This window comes from Acartia tonsa, chromosome 8 (genome assembly GCF_053477335.1).
Source record: "Acartia tonsa isolate MP-2025a chromosome 8, ASM5347733v1, whole genome shotgun sequence".
Classification (NCBI taxonomy): domain Eukaryota; kingdom Metazoa; phylum Arthropoda; class Copepoda; order Calanoida; family Acartiidae; genus Acartia; species Acartia tonsa.
The window spans coordinates 25,187,934-25,210,889 of NC_137267.1; the positions used below are offsets into that span (position 1 = coordinate 25,187,934).

The window sequence follows — 22,956 nt, forward strand, 5'->3', positions numbered from 1 at the left end:
AAATCCTTTTTTAATATCTTTACAGACTGCTAACTGCCAAATAGTACATCCTTCTACGGCACACCCAAATTCATTTGGGGGGGTAATCACCCCTTTACCCCCCCCCCCCCTTGGACGTCTATGGTCTGAAACAGCCATAATGCTACGAAACCGAGATGCGCGAGAAAAGCCATTTTGTGCATCGCTGATTCTAAATTCTACAACTAAGTATACCGTTTGGCGACTATAAATATAGCTTAAGAGGCTTTATTTCTTACTTTTAGCTTGATTCGAAAAAAAATATTCTTTTTCAACAAGACAGAGAAAATGTGATAAAAATATCAATAGTTTACCTATAAAATAGACCAAAGTTTGACTTTTAAAGATCAACCTTTGTCTGAAGGTCTCATTACTGTGCGTGGTAATGAATTTCATGTGTTTATGAATCAAGGCATTTCTCATGCTAGAAATACCATGCATCTATCTATATAACACATTTTGATCAACAATGCCAAGCAATTTTTTTCTTATCAGTTTTAATATACTAAATGTTACATATAAAACATTAATCTTATATTAAAGTACCGAATAAATATTGAATAATTATTGCCAAAAAACATACTTTATCAACCAACATCATCGAGGGGGGCATTTGTCCGAGGATTATTTGTCATTTGGGAGTATTTGTCAGATGAATATTTGTCACCCAGGGGAATTATTGTCACTGCACAGCAGACCATGATTTATTTTATCTCTTTCTGATCTTTGGGATAGGCATATTAAAAATATATTCCCTAATTTTTATGTACAATTCCGTGGACAATTTAAATACATAGAAATGTTTTTTTTTCATGGCGCATGACTGGTTTGTATCAAGTTTACTTGGCTAATATTGGAGGAAAGAAAGAGTTATAGATTTCTTGTTACATTTTAATAATTATAATTACATTTTAATAATTATAATTATAATTGTTGCTTTTTATTTTTTTTGTGATTGCATGAGTGTGACCCTAACAGTATATCCATCAGGTAAATTGAATATTCTTCAATAAACTTAAAATTCCATTCTTAGAATAGCCTAAAACTTCCCCAGGGCGAAAACTATGCTGAAATCAGTCCAGGTAATCACAATAGCTTATTGGACATACAAGCATACATTCCGATTTAGTAATTAAAAAGTAGTTTCAATTATGCTTTTGTTTTTGTTGAAACTAGCCAGTGCTGAATTATCTATTTACTTCCTCGTATATTCTTGTGGTGTATGTAATAATAAATTATGCATGATGTAATTTTTTGGCAGCATTTCCTATAGACAGAGTTATATAGTTCAAGTAGAAATATCTCAAGTCCCCCCCCCCCCCCCACATTTTATATTTATTTTTATTGGTGCAACTACTCTATAACTAACTTTGTTTATCTTACAGAACGTCTTTTTGTCTTTCTGTCCAGCTATGCGATTTTTTGTCTATGAATATAAACGGCTGAAGTTTTTGCAAATGATAAAGTTTATGCATTTTTGGTATTTACTAAGCTGCTATTGTTGATGGACGAATAATTTTTGGAGGAGATTACCCTGACCAAAGATGAACATATATTCTTAGTATATGACAATAAAAAAAAGCTCCTAGTTACAAGCTATGGCGTGCAGAGTGATTCACTAGGGGGATGTAAAAAAGGCTGAGGTGGCCCAAACGATGTTTTTAGGGGATGTTGACACCATTCTCCCGCCTGCACGCAATTGGTTACAAGAAATCTACAACTCTTTCCTTCCTCTAAAATTATCGACATGGGTATTAGCGTAATTCTTTTAATTCAACTATCTGTCTTTACAAAATTTGTAAATTCTGTCAAATTATGGGCATATATAAATTCCAAAGGTCATGACTAGGGTCTTAGATTCATATAATAACGGCATAAAATTAGACTGGTTTAACACATTTTTACTATACTTACTTATATTTTATTTGTTTTTGGAAAATTTATTAATTTTGATCGAACCCTAACTATAAGTGAAAATTCAAAATGCTTTTAAGAAGTACTAAAATGTTATAAAATACTAGAAGTTGTAAAAGATTTAATGTATTTGCTCCTCCTCTCTCACTCGATTTTTCTTCCCCCCCCCCTCTCTCTCTCTCTTTCTATCTATATCTAATCTATCTACTTCTCTCTCTCTCTCTCTCTCTCTCTCTCTGTACTAATGTGGATAAAATAGATAATTTATCTTACTAAGAAACCAAAGCTCGAACCTTAAAACTATGTCTTTTTACAAAAATGTTTACAAATGCCTAAAACTTATAATAAATCTAGCGCTATTTTAATTCTTCATATTTTAACTGCGTTATATGATCAATTACTTTCATATTAAACATAATTAACGTCATTTTTTTAGCATTTAATTTACTGGAAAAATATTTAAAGATTTTAAGTGTTGAGCCCAAAGATACAAAATATCTGACTAAAGATACATTTGAATGGAAATAAATAGATTTAAACTCTTATAAAATAACAAATAGTTCTAACCTACCAAGTATAAAAGGGTAAAAGGGATAGAGACTTTTTTTAAAATTCTAGTGCTAATTGTAATAAATGGCTTTATCCCATGTCTATACGAGCTGAAGTGACGATTCTATACATTCCTATTATTCAATGGTGGTTTTATAGTGCTATGTTTCTTGGATGGGTGACCCACCGCACCGCCCACCCATGGCCTAGATACTTAAAATGAGATTAATTTTGATGGACAAGTATCATCCTTGATTTTATCAACATTAATCTAGTCAATCCAATGTAATTTAAAAGATAAAAGGGGTCATTAAAAAGGATGACTTTTAGTAACAACATTGAAGTTTGTTTTCACAAAACGAATTTATTTTATAATTGTTTTTTCATTATAAAAAATTTGCTGCTATCAAGTTAAGCAAAACTTTATTGAGTTTCAGGCTTATCGAAATTGTGGTTTTTGGTTTATGCTAAAATGTTTATCTTTAAAAAAATTGATTTAATTGCCAAAATTCAACAATAATACTTGTGTCTTATGTTTTTATAATAACAGCACATATTTTTGGTTATACTGTTAGAACAGAGCTACTTGTAACTAATTACTAGAGTGCCTATATATCTACACTAATTAATGTCTACGCTCTATGGAATAGAATTAACTTAAAAACCAATTCCAATCAATTAAATTTATATGTATCAAAAGTTCCTTGACGTTATACACTTTTTATGGTCAAAATTATGCCTACTAATTACCATTTACTAAAAGTGTTCATCCCTGGCTTAATATCATCAATGGCAGTATTATATCGAATACATCACATTAATTAAAGTGATCATTGCTGATACATTATCGCCAGTAATGTTATGAATATGATACATATTGTGACAAATACAGATTTGATAGAATAACTTCATTTTTCATTTTTTTGCTGTACATTCTTTATATACTCTTATTTATATTCAGATTTCAAACAGAAACATGGTTTTTAATTTAATACCAAAAGTTCAATTTTAATCTTTACAAAACGATTATAAATAAAGTAAAACTTTTTATATAAGTACCTAAATTAAAAACATCTACATCAATATACAAAGTATTTTAAAATTACGTGATTTTAAAAAATATAGTAAAACAGAACAAACAATTCTTTAAAGAAATTATGTTAATAATATGGTATAACAAAAAAGGTTGGTTAAAAATCTTATTTTTTAAATTTTAGTTTAAAGATGTTAAAAGGAAAATGAAACAATACAAAAAGAAAAGAAAATATTCGAAAATGTTCTTTTTCTTCTGAAAAATTTACCGTTTCTATGTGTATGGATAGATTTAGATATCTAACAAGGGAAAAGAAGATCCAACTTTTAACTAGATTATCCCTTTTGCCAGACTCTCTATATCCTCTCTTTATTTCTCTATCTCTTTCTTTATCTTTCTATCCAACTAGCTTTTTTCTTTTATACTTATTTAATATGTATAGACGAAGAAAAGGTGATACAAAAGTAGGTTTAAAATTGGTTTTTGAAGCTATTTTAGATTGAAAAATTCATCTAATTTTTATAAAGAGATGTTTATTCCAATAACATATGTATATTTTAGAAATATTGAAAGTCAGTTTTATCCGCCATGAATGTTTGTGTAGTTATCGTTTTTGAATAATTGATGAATTCAAAAATTGACTTATTCAAAACTTATGCAGTAAATGTAATAATTATATATGTATATCACAGACAACTACCTGGCCCCGGTCTTTGGAACCTTTTTCGTCTGCTAGCAAATTGCTTTCTACTCTTTTGTAGTGAATTGGCTGTTTTAACAATTTAGATGCGATTGGCAATGATATTATATTAAAAGACCCAATTAAAAGTCGGCACAGGGTCCACGAGATGGAGACATATAGTTATTTAACCCCTCTTTTGTTTTACTCTAATACTTACACTTTTTCTAATTTTTTTAACTGTACTTTTTTTCCTTACACCCATGTTTATATATAGACACTGCTTAACAAGTAACTTTTTTTAACAAGATAATTCTTTACACTGTAATTTTATCTTTAACCTATTTTAACCTTTTTCTGTAGTTTTTTTCAAATTTGAAATATTTATCTTTGTCGACATATTTGGAAAGGCTTTTAAGAAACAAAGCATTTTTTTTACTCGTGAGGGTGGGTTCTTTAGTTGCATACGAACATAATTTCAATTATTGTATATTGAAAGAATATCAGATATTCAAATTTGCATTAATAATCAAATATTGAAAAGATTTTTCTAAAAAGCAACTTTGTAATAAATAATGTTTGATTCAAATTATTCAAAGGGAATTTGATGAAACAAACTATATTAGTTTTAACTGTTTACTTTTAGAAACATAAATTATACTAAAAACTAATAGAGTTCGAACGAAACTGTTTTTTTCCTTAAACTTTTCATCAGTCAAATTACCATTAAATTTTTCTCCATTGATAATAATTATAAGAAGGTAAAACATGTTTTGTAATAATATAGAGCTTTTTTAAATGTTTAAAAAGTAAGATGCAATAAAAGATTTTATTTAGATCTTTATGAAAGTAATTTTGAAAATCAATATCACAATCTAAAAATCTGAAGTAGAATAAGGGATAAGTAGGATAAGACGTTAAAAAAACAACATTACGAGAAACAAAATACCCCCTATTGTAGATTAAAAATATTGCTTGAATAATTAGCTTATACCAACCAATCAGGATTTTTAAAACTTTGGGTACCAGAATGATTTATAGTCCAATGTCCCCTCCCTGATATTTGTAGCTCACTCCCTCAATCTTTCTCTCTCTTTATTTTGTAGAAGATCAAAGGACTAATTTAGGTTGACTGATTGTATAAGAGAGAGAGAATGAAAGAGAGAGAGAGAAGGAGAGAGAGAGACAGAGAGAGAGAGGGAGAGAGAGAGACAGAGAGAGAGAGAGAGAGAGAGAGAGAGAGAGAGAGAGAGAGAGAGAGAGAGAGAGAGAGATTATGGTGGAGTTTAAATGTTCAATTTATTTTGCACAATAAAAATTTGCAATTTTTAAAAAATTTCGCAAAAACCTGTAGAATATTTTATGTTTACTAAAATTTCATAAAATGTAAACAAATTTTCGGTCTTGTTATCTAAAATACTAAAAAACTAAACTTTCATGTTTTACGCTGTTTTGTAAGGACTCATTGGTTGAGTTTAAAGTAGATGGTTGGAAAATTGTGTTCGATTCATTGATAGGGATAAAAATCCTATAAAATAAAATAGAAAACTTACTATTTTATTTAAGATCTAGCTATCTTAAGTACACCGATCAAATTTCCATTTTATAGAAGATTAAAAGAGCATCAGAAAATAAGTAACCTAACTAACAACATATTTCATTCTCCTTTAATCTAAAAACATACTTTTTCTCTTAAATCTTTGCCTATCATGTTTTAACATTTTTTTTAGATCTATATTGTCAAAATCTCTGCTTAGCTAGTTTTGGAATATGTATTTTGATATGTTATATGTACTGAACTTATATACAAACAACAAATAGTTAAAAAGGGAAATGAATCGAAAAATTGGTTTTAACAACAAAAATTTTAAAGCAAAAATTGACCCAAATTTTTAATTTTATTCAACAAATGAACTTTTATTTAATCGGATTGTTCTTCCGTTAAGTTTTTGGAGTGTCCAGAAAGAAATCTAAAACAGCAGATAAGAGTTTGATTTTCTCAAGTAATTTGTTAAATAAAGCTGTATGTGTTTGTAGTTTTTCTGGTTTTAATTTTCAATGAAAACATTATTTTATCCTTTCAATTTAAGTAAAATTTTGCATCAGGCTCTATGAATTAATTTTTAATCTACACAGAAGCTTTGTACCTATTTAATTTGTGTAATTTAATTACCTTTCAATTATTAATAGGTAGCTTCAGGAAGGAGATAATACCATTTAATTTATTTCATGCAATTATAATTTTAGGGAAAGGGATATACAGAAAACTATATTCATTTTATGTAAAAAAAAACAAGTTGCATGCAAAAAAAAACACTATAATATTAATCAATGGCCTATTTTCTCACATATTCTTTTATCCCAAACATTGTCAATTTGTCCTGTCAAGTTGCCTATCGAGCAATGAAACCCCAAGTATTACAGCAAATCCTACTCTTCTAATTAATACATGTTGTTTTTCTAATTTTTATTTATATATATCAAACACCTTTCTTAGTTCAAACTGCTGTTAAATTAGAAGAAAGGATATTTTGGAATTATGTTCATCAGAATATACATTAAAGTATCAAATACTTAATTTGTTATTTTTGCACATATGAAACTTTAAAAATATAAAAAAGAAAAAAAACTGAAAAATGTAAATTCTATCAACTTCTATGAATTATTTTACTTCGTGATAAATAATACCTAACTAATATAATGAACACTTAAGAACTCATTATGTTATCATGTTATTTTATCATTGAACAATGAATAATTCTTCAGAAATGGCTGATTCAGAAATCATATACTTGCAAGGAGTACACATTGACTGGTTTAGAAATAACTTATTAAGAGTATTATAAGAGAAGTAATAATTTTAGACCTTTTAGATGGTTTCTAAGCACCATATTTACCAACTTTTACAGTCATTCTACCCTTTGATTGGACGATCTTTATCTGAAGCGACAGCCATAAAATTGAGCTGCACCTATATACTCTTATTGCTACTATCACGTATCTTACAGTATTGATATGGTTTGAAATATTATAATACAAAGGTTAATTTGACTAATATTGACAAGTAATGGTTTATATCAAAATACCAGAGGAACAGTTAGCTAAATTACTACGGCTATTTCACATTATTTTTCCAACCTTTAATATCATTTCCTCTAAGAGCTGAAACTGGTTGATTTTGGGCACATTGCAAGATCCAAATCTTTTGCTTACTAGAACATTTTCCCACTTATTATTCAATAGAATAAATTGAAGATAAGGATTTATAAAAACAAAAAAACATATTGTTTAAAGGGTTCAAAAACCTACAATAAACAAGTAAGTCAAATTACATATTTAAGCCTTTGATTTCTAACATTAATTTAAAGCATAATATTTTATTGGATTTATGTACATGGTTAAAAAGAGGACTTTGAAAATCATTTTCAACAGTTATAAATCTATCTCAACATAACATTTAAAATTAGTAACTACTGCTGCTTCATAACGAAATATATTTTTTTTTAAGAGAAAAAAATCTTCATTATAATAATGTTCAAAATCATACTTTTATATGCGTTTTACTTCTATTTGATATGCATTATGACCATTGAAGTGTATTTTTTTTTGCATGTACTAAGTAAGATCATTTAAAACTTTGAGTTTTAAATATCCATTTACTTTAAAGTTAGTAAATGAATCATTTTTATATAAAACCAGTTAAGAATTAATTTTCTGTAATAGAGTTCTCTATGGCATCATTTATTCAATGGTTTATATATTTATTTTGCATTAAATAAAGTGGTCATGGATGACAAACAATCGAGATGTCAATCATGATAACACGACAAAATATTAAAAGATATGATACAGTTATGACTAACTCTAAGCCTACACATATTTTGTATGACATAATGTACGGAAATATAATGAAAAGTAGCATAATATGATGTAATTTTCTTCAATATACTCAAACTGAGAGAGTTAGATAGAGTACAGAACTTGAGTCAATGAAAATATATAGGATAAAATCAGCTGTTTCTAACAATAACACAAGGATACTAAAGGGTTATTTTATACATATTAGCCTTTATAGTTAATATGCATTAAAAGTTTTTCAACTTCAAAATATTTAAGATTACAAACATAAATGAAAACATACATTGAATCAAAGCAAAAAATCGCGATGGTCATTTTAAAGTTGAAACTTTTAATGTTAAAGAAGCAAAATATTTTATAAGTTTAAACAAAATAATGTTGTTTAAAAGATTAAAATACATATATGTCATAAATATACAAAAACTTGCCGAACAAATTTTAAGAAAAAATATAATATTATACAATGATTTATACAAAAAATATAGCATTTCATATAAATAAATAAAAATTACTTACTGTGTGAAGCAGAAGACAAAATCACGTACACTCGTAGATAATTTTTATCAAAAACCTTAGTTCCAAACTTTTTATTTGATATAAAAACAAGAATATATGAAACTCGGAGTGGGATGTTATCATTTAACACTTTGTTCTTTTCCTAAAATTTATGAATAATCCGGGAAAACGTACGCAAAAATTGCACAATCTCACGTAATGCGCGCGAAGCGTGCTTAAAATGTTAACCCAAAAATAAAATTGCCAATAATGGGCTGTCTATAGTAATGATGGAACCCTTCCCTTAGGATTGCAGGCCCGTGAAAGGATCTTTGTTAAAGGTCTCACCTCCGAGTTTGGAAGATCTATTATGACTGAAGCCTCTCAATAAGCCCTCCACTCCCCTCGGAAACTTTTATTCTCTCAACCCCCTTTATCTCCCCTTTTACAATTGTCCCTCTTCCACTCGAAACGCTTTGCTCACGCCCCCGGCTCTTGGAAATTATTCCCCCCGGATTTAAGTCCTTCCATTCTGATGATGCATTCAGGGAGGCCAACATCCCCCCATCCCCTGCCACCTTACATTGTATACAGCCTCTTATTTCCCTTTTTCTCAGATAAATCTCCTCTCTCCTCTTAGCATCCCCCCTTCATCTTATTCTTTTGAAGTTTTTACCATGCAACCAAAACTAATTTTGCAATTATAAGAATTTGCAAAAGGCAATTAAACGACTATTTTTGTTGTGCATTAGAATTCTTAGTTAAAAAGAAAAAAAACACTTGTATAATACAATAAATACAAAAAATTATAATTTTTTAAATAGATAAACTGTAAAATATCTTTTAATAAAAAGGTTCTTTTTGAATATAGTAAGATTTCGAATATTAGAAATATATTGTAATTGATTATTTAATTGTTACCATAAAAAAAATTCAAAAGATTTAATTTCATATAAAAATATTTGCGCAAAAGTGAAAACGTTGTTTTAGCATCCCTGTATCAATCTATCCTTACAGAGAAAACAATTGCTTGTCCTCTGCCCCTCCCTTTCCCCCACCCTGTACATTTGTCCATCCCTTTTTGTTACCCCCTTACTACAGACAGCTCCCTACGGCCCTTAGCTGCTGAGTTATTAAGTTTAAATCTAGGATTTATGTAAAATGAGACATAATAGATAAAGAATTATTCTGTATTCTAAATATGTGAATGTCTGTCTGTATGTTTATTTAGATCTCGTAAATGGCTCAACCATTAATTTCAATTTTCAGAAGTTTAGTTATTGTCCAGTGTAGGTTTTAAACAAAGTAAAGAACAAAAAAGTAGTCTACAAGACATCTTTCTATTAATTTCGTTTTTTGTCTCTATCCCTCAATAATTTTATTCAATCACAAAGATTAGCATTATGGTTTCTTTTATTTCTTTATTCAAAACCCCAGATAAATCCGCCAAAAATTTCCGTTTGAACCTCAACAGTTATTTTCCCTTTTCTAATACATAAGAAGAGGTAAGTTTGGGTGGGTAGGTAGACTATTTCTGTTGAGGAGGGGGGGGGGGGGTAAACATTTTTGGGTGCCACACGCTTTTAAGGTAGAGTTGTAAGGGGTGGGGAGGGGGGAATAATAAATCCGGGGTTAGGGGTGATGCATGTTTTACAATATTCAAGACAAAAAGAGAGAGATGTGATTGGGGGGGGGGGGGGGTGGATGCTATTCACATTTTACCTTTCCGCCCATTTCCATTCTTATTGTTTTGCCTTCTCGTTCTTCTAATTCATAAATTATTAATTTTTCCTCTTTTAAACAACATACGGAGAGGAGATATATATTTCTTCTATTTACGCTATTTAGAAAAATAAAACTGATAAAATATTATACATGAATACGGTTTTGATCATGTTTGATTAAATACAAAGCAAACTTTAACTCATGTTTATAAGGCTTAGCGTAGGTTAGACATTGTGCATCAATGCTAGATGTTATATGGTTGGCTTACTTATAAAACTTTTTATAGTAAAATAAGAATAAATACATTTATGACATGCATTAGAATAAGAACGATGCAATATTGGGATACAATACTGCATAATATCTATAATGCATTGATATTAAACCAGTAGTATAAAATAAACGAGTTGCTTTGAACAGTTTTTAAAAAGTGCGGACATTAAGTTGACCACCAAGACACTTTTTTAACCAAGTATAGGATAAATTTGCTATTTATTTTAGGAAAAATAAAGATATAAGCTCTCTAGAATACAATACTGACCTACAGTGTTTAGAGCTTTTTTTTGTGGGGGTGAGATAAACCTTAACATTTTTAGTTTCAACTTTTGGTTCGGTTCTTAGGGGGGTATTACAATAACCGGCCCATAATCTCCCCCCCTTAAACGTCTGTAAGATCTACCGCCATCATGCCTTGTGAAAAAAAAAAACCTTGCTTAACGCCACTGGAATATGTGGAATCAAAAACAGTAAAAGTGTCGAACTATGACGTCAGAAAAAATTAAAAATTAACCAATGAGAGGCCTCTATATATTTTACCACAGTGAATACTGGCTTCTTATTAATTAATTGTTATTTTTTTCTGACGTCATAGTTAGACACTTTTACTGTTTTCTGTGGAATCGGTTTACAAGATTTTACAAGACGTACATATTAATACAGAGACGATCATCATGTTACTTTAAGATATTGAAATATTTCTGGTGCCAAAATTCCTGGTGAAAAGAAACCTGGCGCCACGCCACTGGACTGAATGGAATGTAGTATATATTCCAACTGATCGTAAAGCTCAGATTGAAAGCTATTAGAACAAATTGTTTGCTATCAAACGCCTTGCTCATGTCAAACTACATAAAAATAAACCCTAGTAATCTCTGTCTCAGCAATTTACCTTTTTTTGTGCTTATATAAGCATTTTTGTCAGATTTAAGTAGGACGTGCTCACATCGGAAAAGTCCGCACTTTACAACAAAAGTGGCTTACTTAAATCGGACATGTCGGACTAACGAGCCATTTTCGTGGGTTAATTGCTTACTTGAAGAACTATTATTGCCCTATAAACCCCTAAAAATCCCCAAAAATAAGGGTGGCTGATAAGAATCAGCCAAATCGGACGCTTTTGACGTAAATGTCTTACAGATTAAGATTTTAATCCGGATTATTTTTCCTCAAAATTTAATCCCTTCTCAGCCATTTAGGCTATATTTGTAGTTGATTGCTTACTTATAACTTCCATTTTTGGTACAAAATCCTTACTTAAACAAGCCATTTTTGTGATTAATGTCCTACTCATATCTTCCATTTTTGCTACAAAATCCTTACTTAAACAAGCCATTTTTGTGATTAATGTCCTACTTATATCTTCCATTTTTGCTACAAAATCCTTACTTAAACAAGCCATTTTTGTGATTAATGTCCTACTTATATCTTCCATTTTTGCTACAAAATCCTTACTTAAACAAGCCATTTTTGGGGTTGATTGCTTACTTAAATCCTCCATTTTTGCTGCAAAACCCTTACTTAAATAAGCCATTTTTGGGGTTGATTACTTACTTAAATCATCCATTTTTGTTGCAAAATCCTTACTTAAATCATCCATTTTTGGGGTTGATTGCTTACTTAAATCATCCATTTTTGCTACAAAATCCTTACACTGAAATAAGCCATTTTTGGGGTTGAGTACTTACTTAAATCATCCATTTTTGTTGCAAAATCCTTACTTAATTAAGCCATTTTTGGGGTTGATTACTTACTTAAACCATCCATTTTTGATGCAAAATCCTTACTTAAATAAGCCATTTTTGGGGTTGATTGCTTACTTAAATCATCCATTTTTGCTACAAAATCCTTACTTAAATAAGCCATTTTTGGGGTTGAGTACTTACTTAAATCATCCATTTTTGATGCAAAATCCTTACTTAATTAAGCCATTTTTGGGGTTGATTGCTTACTTAAATCCTCCATTTTTGTTGCAAAACCCTTACTTAAATAAGACATTTTTGGGGTTGATTACTTACTTAAATCATCCATTTTGGTTGCAAAACCCTTACTTAAATAAGCCATTTTTGGGGTTGATTGCTTACTTAAATTATCCATTTATTTATTATATGCTTTCTTTAATTCAACCTTTTTACTGTGAAATATGTGCTTATCTTATGTTTACTTACCTTTCTTTTAAGCTACTAAAACCTCACATAAAATTGCTCAAACATTTTTAAAAATTATTTCATATATTTATTTATAATACAAAAGACTCTGATGAAAATTTATTCAAGTTGATACAAATTAATTTGATGTTTCTGATTAAATGAAGTCTATAGGAGTTCAAGCAAAACCACTCTAACAACAGACTGAATTTTAAAAAAACAACAATCTATTTTTAAAGTGATTCTAAATGCCCCCTATTGTTTTTTCAGGTGATAAGTTTATGTTTTTCACTGAAGTAATCTAATGAAAAATAATTACAGACAAACAAAATATATGCAAATGTACTAGGTAAATAGGATTACATAAAAATATTTCTTAACAATTTCCAATTAAACATTCAAGAATTTTTATCAACATTTAATAACAATAAATACTAATAAAACACATCAAATATAGAAACAAATAATATTCCAATGCCTGTTTGTTAATAAACCTGAATAAATTTCAAGAAAAGTATTTTAATTTAGGGTAAAACTTTTATAAGAAAACTTTAAAACATTTTGATTATTATTGTGCCTTGAATACCAGTTTTTTCAGCTATTTGTAGTTTAGGAGCTACATTGAAAATGTGAGAAAAAAGTTGAAAAGTTTTGAGTAAGGTGGAACATTTTACCATGTAGCTCCTATACTAAACTTAGCTCAGGAATAGTTTTTACATATCCATAATAGTACTTACAAAGAGCTTATGACAATTCAAAAATAGCTATACAATTGAATGTGTGGTAACCAACAGTTTTTAGACTTAAGATGAATCAAATTCATCCAGAGGTGTATTGTAGTTATATAAATTAAGTGTAAGTTCCTGCTTTGGTGTCAGATAAATTGCCAATATGAACCCACCCTAATAAACATAATGAACAAACTAACAAACAAACAGACAGACAAATTTTGAGATGTCCCAAAGACCAGACAAAATGACATGAGAGCATTGAAAAAATATTTTAAATTGGTGGAGTTGAAAACTTGATGCCTTTTTTTCTAAACATTAAAAAAAATATTTATTTACCTTTCACAGAAAGATAAACAGACAGATGGACAGACAGTCAAACAGACAGATGTAAATATAGACAAACATATTAACAGACATTTAGATAGACTGTCAAACAGATAGTAAAACAGATAGTAAAACCCCCAATTTATTAGGGTTAATATTCTTGTTTAAGAAGGTATGCTTGTTATGTTGCCCTACTTATATTCTAATTATTCTTGTATTGGAAGGTATAGCTTAGTATTGCTGCACTACTTATAAAATAATTGTTCTTGTTTAAGAAAGTATAGAATGTTATTTTGTGCTACTTATTGTATACCTTGGTATTGCTGCGCTACTTATAAAATAATCATTCTTGTTAAAGAAAGTTTAGAAAGTTACTAACAGACAGACAGAAAAACAGATCAAATACAAATAGATTGATGGACAGACAGATGGACAAATAGATAGATGGACAGACAGATGGATAAGCAAACAGATGGAAATTTAGAAAGACTTCAAGACAGATGGATAGACAGACAGAAAAATGAATAAAGTAACAAATAGACAGATAGTCAGATGGACAGAGAGATGGTTGGACATATAGACAGACAGACAGACTGACAACAGTCTGACATACAGACATGCAGACAGATTTTCGGACATACAGATAAACATATGAACATACGGACATTTAGCTAGTCCAGACATATGGGATTTACACACAGACTTACGAGAAGAAATACAGAAGTGCAAGTAAAAAATTGAACAAGGATGACAATATCCATAAGTAGCGAAGCACAAAAATTGTGGATGGGAATACCTACAAGTAGAAAGAAAGAGTATTCTTTAAAATCAAGAATAGATTTAATTAATTGGAGAAAATAAACACAAAACCTTTTTTTATTTTGTATGATGACTGACATACAAATGCTCAAAGTAAATTACATACAAAAAAATTAAGATTCTGCTTGTTTTGAACCAATAAATCAAAATACCGAAGTTTTATTAAATTATAGGGATCTATAGACAATGACTGATAAATTGATGTACATTCCCAATGATGACACACAAGTAGTCCCCAAAGTTGCTAAGCCATCGCACAAGAAAACGCTATTTAAATCCTAGGGGACTAGTGTAATAAACAGCAAAATGTCCTCTCTCTCTCTGCTAGTTCCCAAAGTCTTATTATAACGTTTTCTCATTCGTTGGCTTAACAACTTTGGGGAATTTTACTGAATTTTCAATTTTGATTGGTTGGTTTAACCACTGGCATACTTAACAACCTAATCATTCAAAATCCAATAAAAGTCCCCAAAGTTGTTAAGCCAGCGAATAAGAAAACATTATCGTAAAACTTTTGGGACTAGTGTAGTAAACAGCACTTTGTCCCCCTCTCTCTCTGCTAGTTCCCAAAGTTTTATAATAACGTTTTCTTTTTCATTGGCTTAACAACTTTGGGGACTTGAATTTTGAATGGTTGGTTTAACCACTACTATCTATAATACAAAGTGGCTTGATGTCTGCCCGTCTGTCTGTTTGTCCGTCTGTCCCTTAAGATCTCGGTAAACACTGAACGAACTGATTCTACTCTTCAGAGTATATACCTATTGGTCCTGTGGTGGTTTTGAGCTATTTTCTTTGGGGGTGGGACACCCCCAACCCCCCCAAAAACAAAAAATCCCTCCCCCATTTTTAAAAAAAATTTGCTGAAGATTTCCCCGGTCCTTTTACGAATTTCGACATAATTTTTTTAAAATCACCTCTTGGGACAAAGCCCCTAAAGGCTAGGGGCGAAGCCGTTAGTACTTAATAACCTACCTATTCAAAATCCAATAAAAGTCCCCAAAGTTGTTTAGCCAGCGAATAAGAAAACGTTATCTTAAAACTTTGCAGACTAGTGTAATAAACAGCCTATTGTCCCCCCTCATTTTCTGCTAAACCCAGAACCACTTCATTATGCAATCTACATTTTCCTGGATATTTTGTCTACGGTAGTCCATAAGTGTACAGGTTTACAGTACATTGTTTCTATTTGTTAAAGCAACACATATGATAAAAGAAAAAGATTCTTTTTAAAGTAAAATGCTTATATTTCAATCAAAATCTATATTTTTGTATTTTTTACCGATCCACTTCATTATGCAAATCAAAAGAAAATCATTGGGAAAACGTTTGTTTTGCACTTTTCTCCACTTTTAAAAAATGATTCTGATAAAATAACAATTTTTTAAGGGATTTATGCATTAATTATAATGAAAAACAGTTTAAGGTAGATTTTAATGATTTTTCTAAATAAGAAATAATTGAAAAAAAGAAATTCTATCCCTATCACTTTAGAGGACAGCTGCAGACCCCCAGTCTTATGGATGAAGCTAAATACATGTTAAAGATAAAAATTACCCTGAAAAGTATACAAAAATGTTTTTTGATGTGTTAAAAAAATCCATTTTAAAATCTTGATTTTGAGGATGATGGCCTTTAAGATGCTCTTACTGGTGGTGAAGGTGAGCTAAATGTTATCTAAGTACATGACCATTACAACAACTTGTCTATTAACCTATGTACCGATTTTTGTAGTCATAGCAGCCTCCAGTGGAGCCTCTCGACATGAAATATAACCATTATCTAAAAACTACATTATTTACTTTATGAATTTTAGTAATTAAATTTGCAATTTTTTTCTTTTTTAATATTGCTTGGCTGGAGGCTGCTATGACTACAAAAATTGGACCATAGTTCAATATATAAGTTTTCTTCATGGGCATGCACTTTGATAACATTTAGCTCACCATCACCACCAGTAAGAGCATCTTAAAGGCCATCATCCTCAAAATCAAGATTTTAAAATGGATTTTTGTAACACATCAAAAAACATTTTTGTATACTTTTCAGGCTAATTTTTATTTTTAACATGTATTTAGCTTCATCCATAAGACTGGGGGTCGGCAGCTGTTATCTAAAGTGATAGGGATAGAATTTCTTTTTTTCAATTATTTCTGATTTCGAAAAATCATTAAAATCTACCTTAAACTGTTTTTCATCATAATTAATGCATAAATCCCTTAAAAAATTGTTATTTTATCAGAATTAATTTTAAAAAGTGGAGAAAGGGGCAAAACAAACGTTTTTTCCTTGATTTTCTTTTGATTTGCATAATGAAGTGGATCGGTAAAAAATACAATAATTTAGATTTTGATTGAAATATAAGCATTTTACTTTAAACAGAATCGTTTTCTTTTATCATACGTGTTGCTTTAACAAATAGAAACAATGTACTGTAAAGCTGGACACTTATGGTCTACCGTAGACAAAATATCCAGGAAAATGTAGATTGCATAATGAAGTGGTTCTGGGTTTAGTTCCTGGTAATTCAATTATATTACAAGGAGGGACAGGACACAGAGAGGTAACTTAAAATAGATCTTAAAATAGAACTTCAGATAAAGTTGTTATAAAACTTTGGGTGCCAGTAATTTACAGTCCAATGGCACCTTCTTCGTTGTTTTTGCTCAAAGATACACATTATCTAAAACATTTCAAGTAATACAGCCCCCCCCCCCCACCCTTCCCTCCTCCTTATACAACCTATCCTACCTTGCCTAGTTTCAGTGCTCAACAAGGTACTTCAAGTGAAAGCATTAATGTTTTTTTTAAGCATTTATGTATGTTTTTTCTTGTTTTTACTTCAAACTAGATTTTTTTACCAGGAATCTTAAGAAGTAAGACAATGGACGATAAATTGATGACAATTTTCCCATTTACGAAAGGAAATAAATAAATCATTGGTCAAAAAGTTTTGACACAGGCTCAGCTATTTTTGAACCAAGCAATCAAAATTCGATATAAGTTATTAAGCTGACCAATTGTGCTGTTTATTACACTAGTCCCGAAAGTTTTATGATAACGTTCATATTTTTTGAGGACTTTTATTGAATTTTGATTGGTTTTTTTATTAACTACAAGTAGATTTGCCCCAAGCCCCTAGGTGTCCCACCCCTCAAGAAAATAGAAAATAATTATAAACCTTCCCGGGACCTATGAGAAGCTACCCTGTTAAGGAGAACCCGATCGGTTCAGCGGTTAGCGAGATCCTTTGTTACAAACAAACAGACAAACAAACAGACATCGTTCTACGTTGTATGGATAGTTTCGAAACGTTCACCCCTAATCGTAATCTATAGAAGGGGTAACTTTGTTTACCATCATTGAGGATGTACATCAATCAATCTCCCGTTGTCTTATCCCTTTAGATTTCTGCGATAATAAAATTTGGGTATGGTCCCATATGGATAGCTTTTTTGTTAATTTGGGCATGTTAGAATTGTCCTATTGATTTCAAACTTTGGATGGGGATTCCTGTAATAGTTAGGTACGATTTAGAAAGCGCAGCAACTCTATAATCATTACCAGAACGTCCATTTTAAACATGTTAATTTTTTACTTTTTTAACAACAAATTTTTATGTGATCTAATTATCCGATTGATCTGGTTTTTGTATATTGATTCCTGGGACAATAGTAAGATAAAGTACAATATAATAAGCGAAGTAACTCTATAATGAAGTCCTAAAAACGTAATTATGTCCATAAACATTATCTGTATCAAGCATTTTTTCAACAAATTTATGCATATATTTTCTGAATATCCAGTATTGACACTATACAAGTGTTAATGTCCGTTTGTCCTACCATTTTAGTGCTTTGCTTTTATGAATATTGTCATCCTTGCTATATTAGATTTTGGTAGGTTACGTTAGCTAGGTTAAGTTGGGTTAGGTCAGTGGCGCGACAAAAAAAGTTTGAGTATGGGGAATGCTTTTACCTATAATCAGGCACAACTAAGGGATTAGATAATGGTGATAAATAAAGTTACCCCTATTGTGGATTTAAATTTTTAATTTAATTGATTGAAGTTTGGGCACAACTAGTTAGAAACCAAAAAATCAAAATTCAAAATCTCTAAAATTATCCAAAGTTTTTTTTATAAAACGTGCATGGTCTTCTCACTACTTTTATATAATTTACGTTCCTTTCTTCCCTGGGTATATATCTAAATTATCCTTTTAATCCAGTTAAAATAAAACAGATCGTGTTAATACCAACTTTATAGGGATATTAAAATAAAAAAATTATTATGAGATTAATTCCAGTATAGTTGGCTTTGGGGTCCAAAGGCCCAGGCTATCAAAACAAGTAAAATGTTTTTACTTTATAATTAAATATCATTTGAAAGTTGTCTATAAAACGACACTACACATTATTTTATAAGTATGGCTCAAAACCTGCAGAAATTAAAAGTATACGATGCCATACTGGAATAGTTATTTATTGCATCGTATTATCAACAGCGTTCCAACTAAATTGATATTAATATAATGTAAAGCCCTACCCTATATCAATTCACCAAGTTGAACTGGTTATAAAACTTTGGGTACAAGTGTAATTTACGGTCCAATGGCACCTCCCTCCTTGTTTGCTCAAACAAATGCATCATAAAAACGTTTTAAGAAATAAAGCCAAACATTAACCCATTTACTAATTTAAACAAGGATGACAACATCCATAAGTAGCGAAGCACAAAAATACGTGGATGGAAATACGTAAAAGTAGATTTAAAGTGTATTTATTAAAATCAAAAATAGATTTATTGGAGAAAATAAACACAAAACCTTGTTTTATTTTTAATGATGACGACAGTCAAAGTAGATTACATAAAAGATTCTCATAACAATGGGAAAAATTATTTTTATACTAATACTAATACTAATGATACTAAAATTTTGAAAATTGGACCATAAACACTGAAGATATGGTGAAAATGTGAAAAATACAAAAATAGCCTAAAACCTGCAAAATGGCAGTGTGGCCATCATGGTTGTTTTCTGTAAACGACAGGAAATTTAATTTTGATATCAATAACTGAAAAAATTTTGAAAATCGGACCATAAACACTGAAGATTTGGAGAAAAATGTGAAAAATACAAAAATAGCCTAAAACCTGCTAAAAAGCGGTCCGACCGCCCATGATGTTTTATAGTTAATTGTGCTCCTTAATGATGGGAATGTTGTTAAAAAATTTCAGCTGTCTATCTTTAATAGGAGCCGAGAAAATCATGTTTCCCCTATTCTGTCTCACACGGACAGACGGACGGACGGACAGACGGACGGATGGATGGACGGACGGACATTTCGAATTACAGAGTAGCTTCGCTACTAAAAAGTAAATTTGAATAACAAAATGATTTGCTCATAAAAAAAATTAAAAAGGGTGGGGTCAAAATAGGTAAACAAGGATGACAACATCCATAAAAGCGAAGCTCTGAAAAGGTGTGATAAATGAACATTAACACTTTTAGAGTGTCAGAACTAATTAATCAGAATATAAATGTTAAAAGTTGAAACAAAATTTTGAGTAAATTTGTTGAAAAACTGCTTAAATACAGAATAATGTTTAAGGACATACTTACATTTTTATAGATGCTACGCTTACAAAATTGTACTTTGTTGTCCTAGGAATCAGTATTCTAAAAATCAGATCAATCAAATAATTATATAACACAAAAATTTGCTGTTTAGAATGGACGTACGGACATTCAGGTAACAATCATAGAGTTCTTACGATTTCTAAAGTCTACCTATCTACCACAAGAATCACCATACAAATTTTGAAATTGATAGAAAAATTCTGACGTGCCTATTTTATTTTAATTTAATGCATATTTAAAATAACACTCAAAATATTCTTAAAAGTATATGTCCGTCTGTCTGTCCGTCAGTTTGTCGGTCTGTGACTGTCCATCTGTTTATGTCTGTATGTCTGTCAATACCTTTTTGTTAATTTAGGCATGTTAAAGTTGTCCTTTAAATTTTTTACAGGTTTCAGGGTTTTAGTGCTCAACAAGGTACCCTGAGTGCATAGACGTCCAAGGGGGGGGGGGGGGGTAATGGGGCGATTACCAAATACCCCCCCCAAAATAAAAAATCTCTAATAAAAAAAAAATTTGCGCGCTTCGTGCATTTTTAATACTATATATTTAATAAAATTTTAATTACCTAAATTTACCCCTGCCAACAGATTTTAGGGGGGGGGTAATAACCCCCCCCCCCCCCCCCAAGCAAATTTTACCTCCGGGGTAAAAATTTGGGGGGGGGGGTAAAAAAAATTTGCGGCGCGCTTCGCGCTCCATTTTACCCCTCCCAAAAACGAATTCCCCCCCCCCTAAAAATTTTTTACCAAAACCCAAAATAAAAAGCTTGCACGCCCCTGCCTGAGTGAAAGCGCCAATTTTAATTGGGATAAAAAATGAATGTTTAATTGAAATACATCCCCAATGATGATAATAGTTATCTATTGCATCGTATTATAGACAGCATTCCGCGGATAGTAAATTTGAAAATTAAAAGATTAATTACAGTTTTGTTAACCCTGAGGGGCTGAAGTCCTGGGCTTACAAATCTGGCATTGATATTATGTTTTTTTTTAATTTTAATATTCATATAAAATTGTCTAACATTTTTCCAGTATGGCTTTGAACCGGTATTAATCCCGCGTATATTAATCGGTTTTAAAGCCATACTGAAAATAAAATTACCCCTGTTGTAGATTAAAATTATTGATTGGGCAATACTTGTTCGGAACCAACCAATCAAAATTAGACAAAAGTACCCAAAGTTTTTAAGCTAACCATAGAGCAAGGATAGTAATGAAGCTTTGGATACCTGTGTAAATACAGTCCAGTGTACTCTCCCTCCTTAGGTAAAAATGTAATTTACTGCTCAATGATCCTTATATCCCTGGGTATGGTGTGTCTACAAAAAGGCAGTGTCCAAACTTTTCCACCGATTATTTTAATTTAAAAAAAGGGGTCCCATTTTTATAATTGTAATTGTGCATACTGTAAACAGTTATCGCGCAAGCAATGTTTTTCTACAATATAATACATGTTTTTTCAGTATGACTCATAACCTATCAAGAGGGAAAACTTAGATTCGTAGCCACACTAAAATAGTTATAATTACAGTATCGTATTATAAACATTAAACAGCTTTCCGTGGATTTTAAAATGTAGCATTGTAAGAGTAAAAATATTTTAAAAATAATTATTAAAAAAACTTCATTTTATTTGCTCAAAGATATGCGACTCAAATAAAAAACGTTTTAGGTAAAATGCCACCCCCTTCTCCTTATACAACCTATCCTGACAATCTGACCCAAAATTAAAGGTTTCAGTGCTCATCAAGGTACTTCGAGTGAAAGTGTAAATATTTTATTTCATAGCATCGCATTTATGGATTAATTTTTCTTGTTTTTACTTTAAACTAAATTTTCGTTTTTACAAGGAATCTTAAAGAATAAGACAATGGACGATGAATTTATGAAAATTCCCTATTTACAAACAACTTTGAGGACTCAACTAATCAAAATTCAATAATTTATCATTATTATCTAAGTGTTCAAACGTTTTCAACCCTAATTGAAATCTACAGAAGGGGTAATTATGTTTACCATCAATATGGATGTATAATAATTAAACGGCCATTGTCTTATCCCTTTAGATAGCTGCGATAATAAATCTTTAATATAAGTACCTAAAGCTTTTGGGGCAACAAACAAGATAACGTGGTTATTAAACTTTGTATATACTTCAGAGATAATCTCGCCCTTACAAGGTAAGGTATAATTCAGGGATCTTAAGGTATATGACAAAGATCATTAAAATTACCCCTGTTATGGAATTAAATTATTTAATGAATTGATTAAAGATTGAGCAAAACAAGTTAAAAACCAACTATCAAAACCCCTAAAAGATCTTTTATAAAATATGCGTAGTTATAAAACTTTGGGTTATTTTTTTCCACACTCCTTTCCTATAATTGTAATTTACAATGTCCGATGTTCCTTCTCCCTTAGTATATATCTACAGCGATGAAACAATGTTATGCCAATAATAAAATGGTAGAGATAAGAAAATTACAATAGAAATATCCAGAATGGGAGGGGACATTGGGCTGTTTATTACACTAGTCCCCAAAGTTTTAAGATAAAGTTTTAATATTCTTAAATTCTAATTAGTTGGTTTATTAATTTGAGTGTCCAAAGGTTTCAACCACTATAGAAATTGTACAGAATTCGTAGTTTTGTGTATTATCTAAGGAGATGTACATCAATTTATCGGCCATTGTCTTATTCCTTTAGATCCTTGATAAACAACAGAGAAACAATGATGACAAA

The 22,956-nt window shown here is 30.5% G+C and overlaps 1 protein-coding gene across 4 annotated transcripts in view; it reads right to left on the minus strand.

Moving 5' to 3' along the window:
- The window catches only part of mub (poly(rC)-binding protein mub), a 128,333-nt gene extending 119,407 nt beyond the window's left edge, over positions 1-8,926 (minus strand). For all 4 annotated transcript variants that reach the window (XM_080169675.1, XM_080169673.1, XM_080169674.1 and 1 more), the window contains exon 1: positions 8,895-8,926. The gene's annotated coding sequence lies outside the window, so the exon portion shown is untranslated. The remainder of the gene's footprint in view (positions 1-8,894) is intronic.
- Between the last annotated feature and the right edge of the window lie 14,030 nt (positions 8,927-22,956).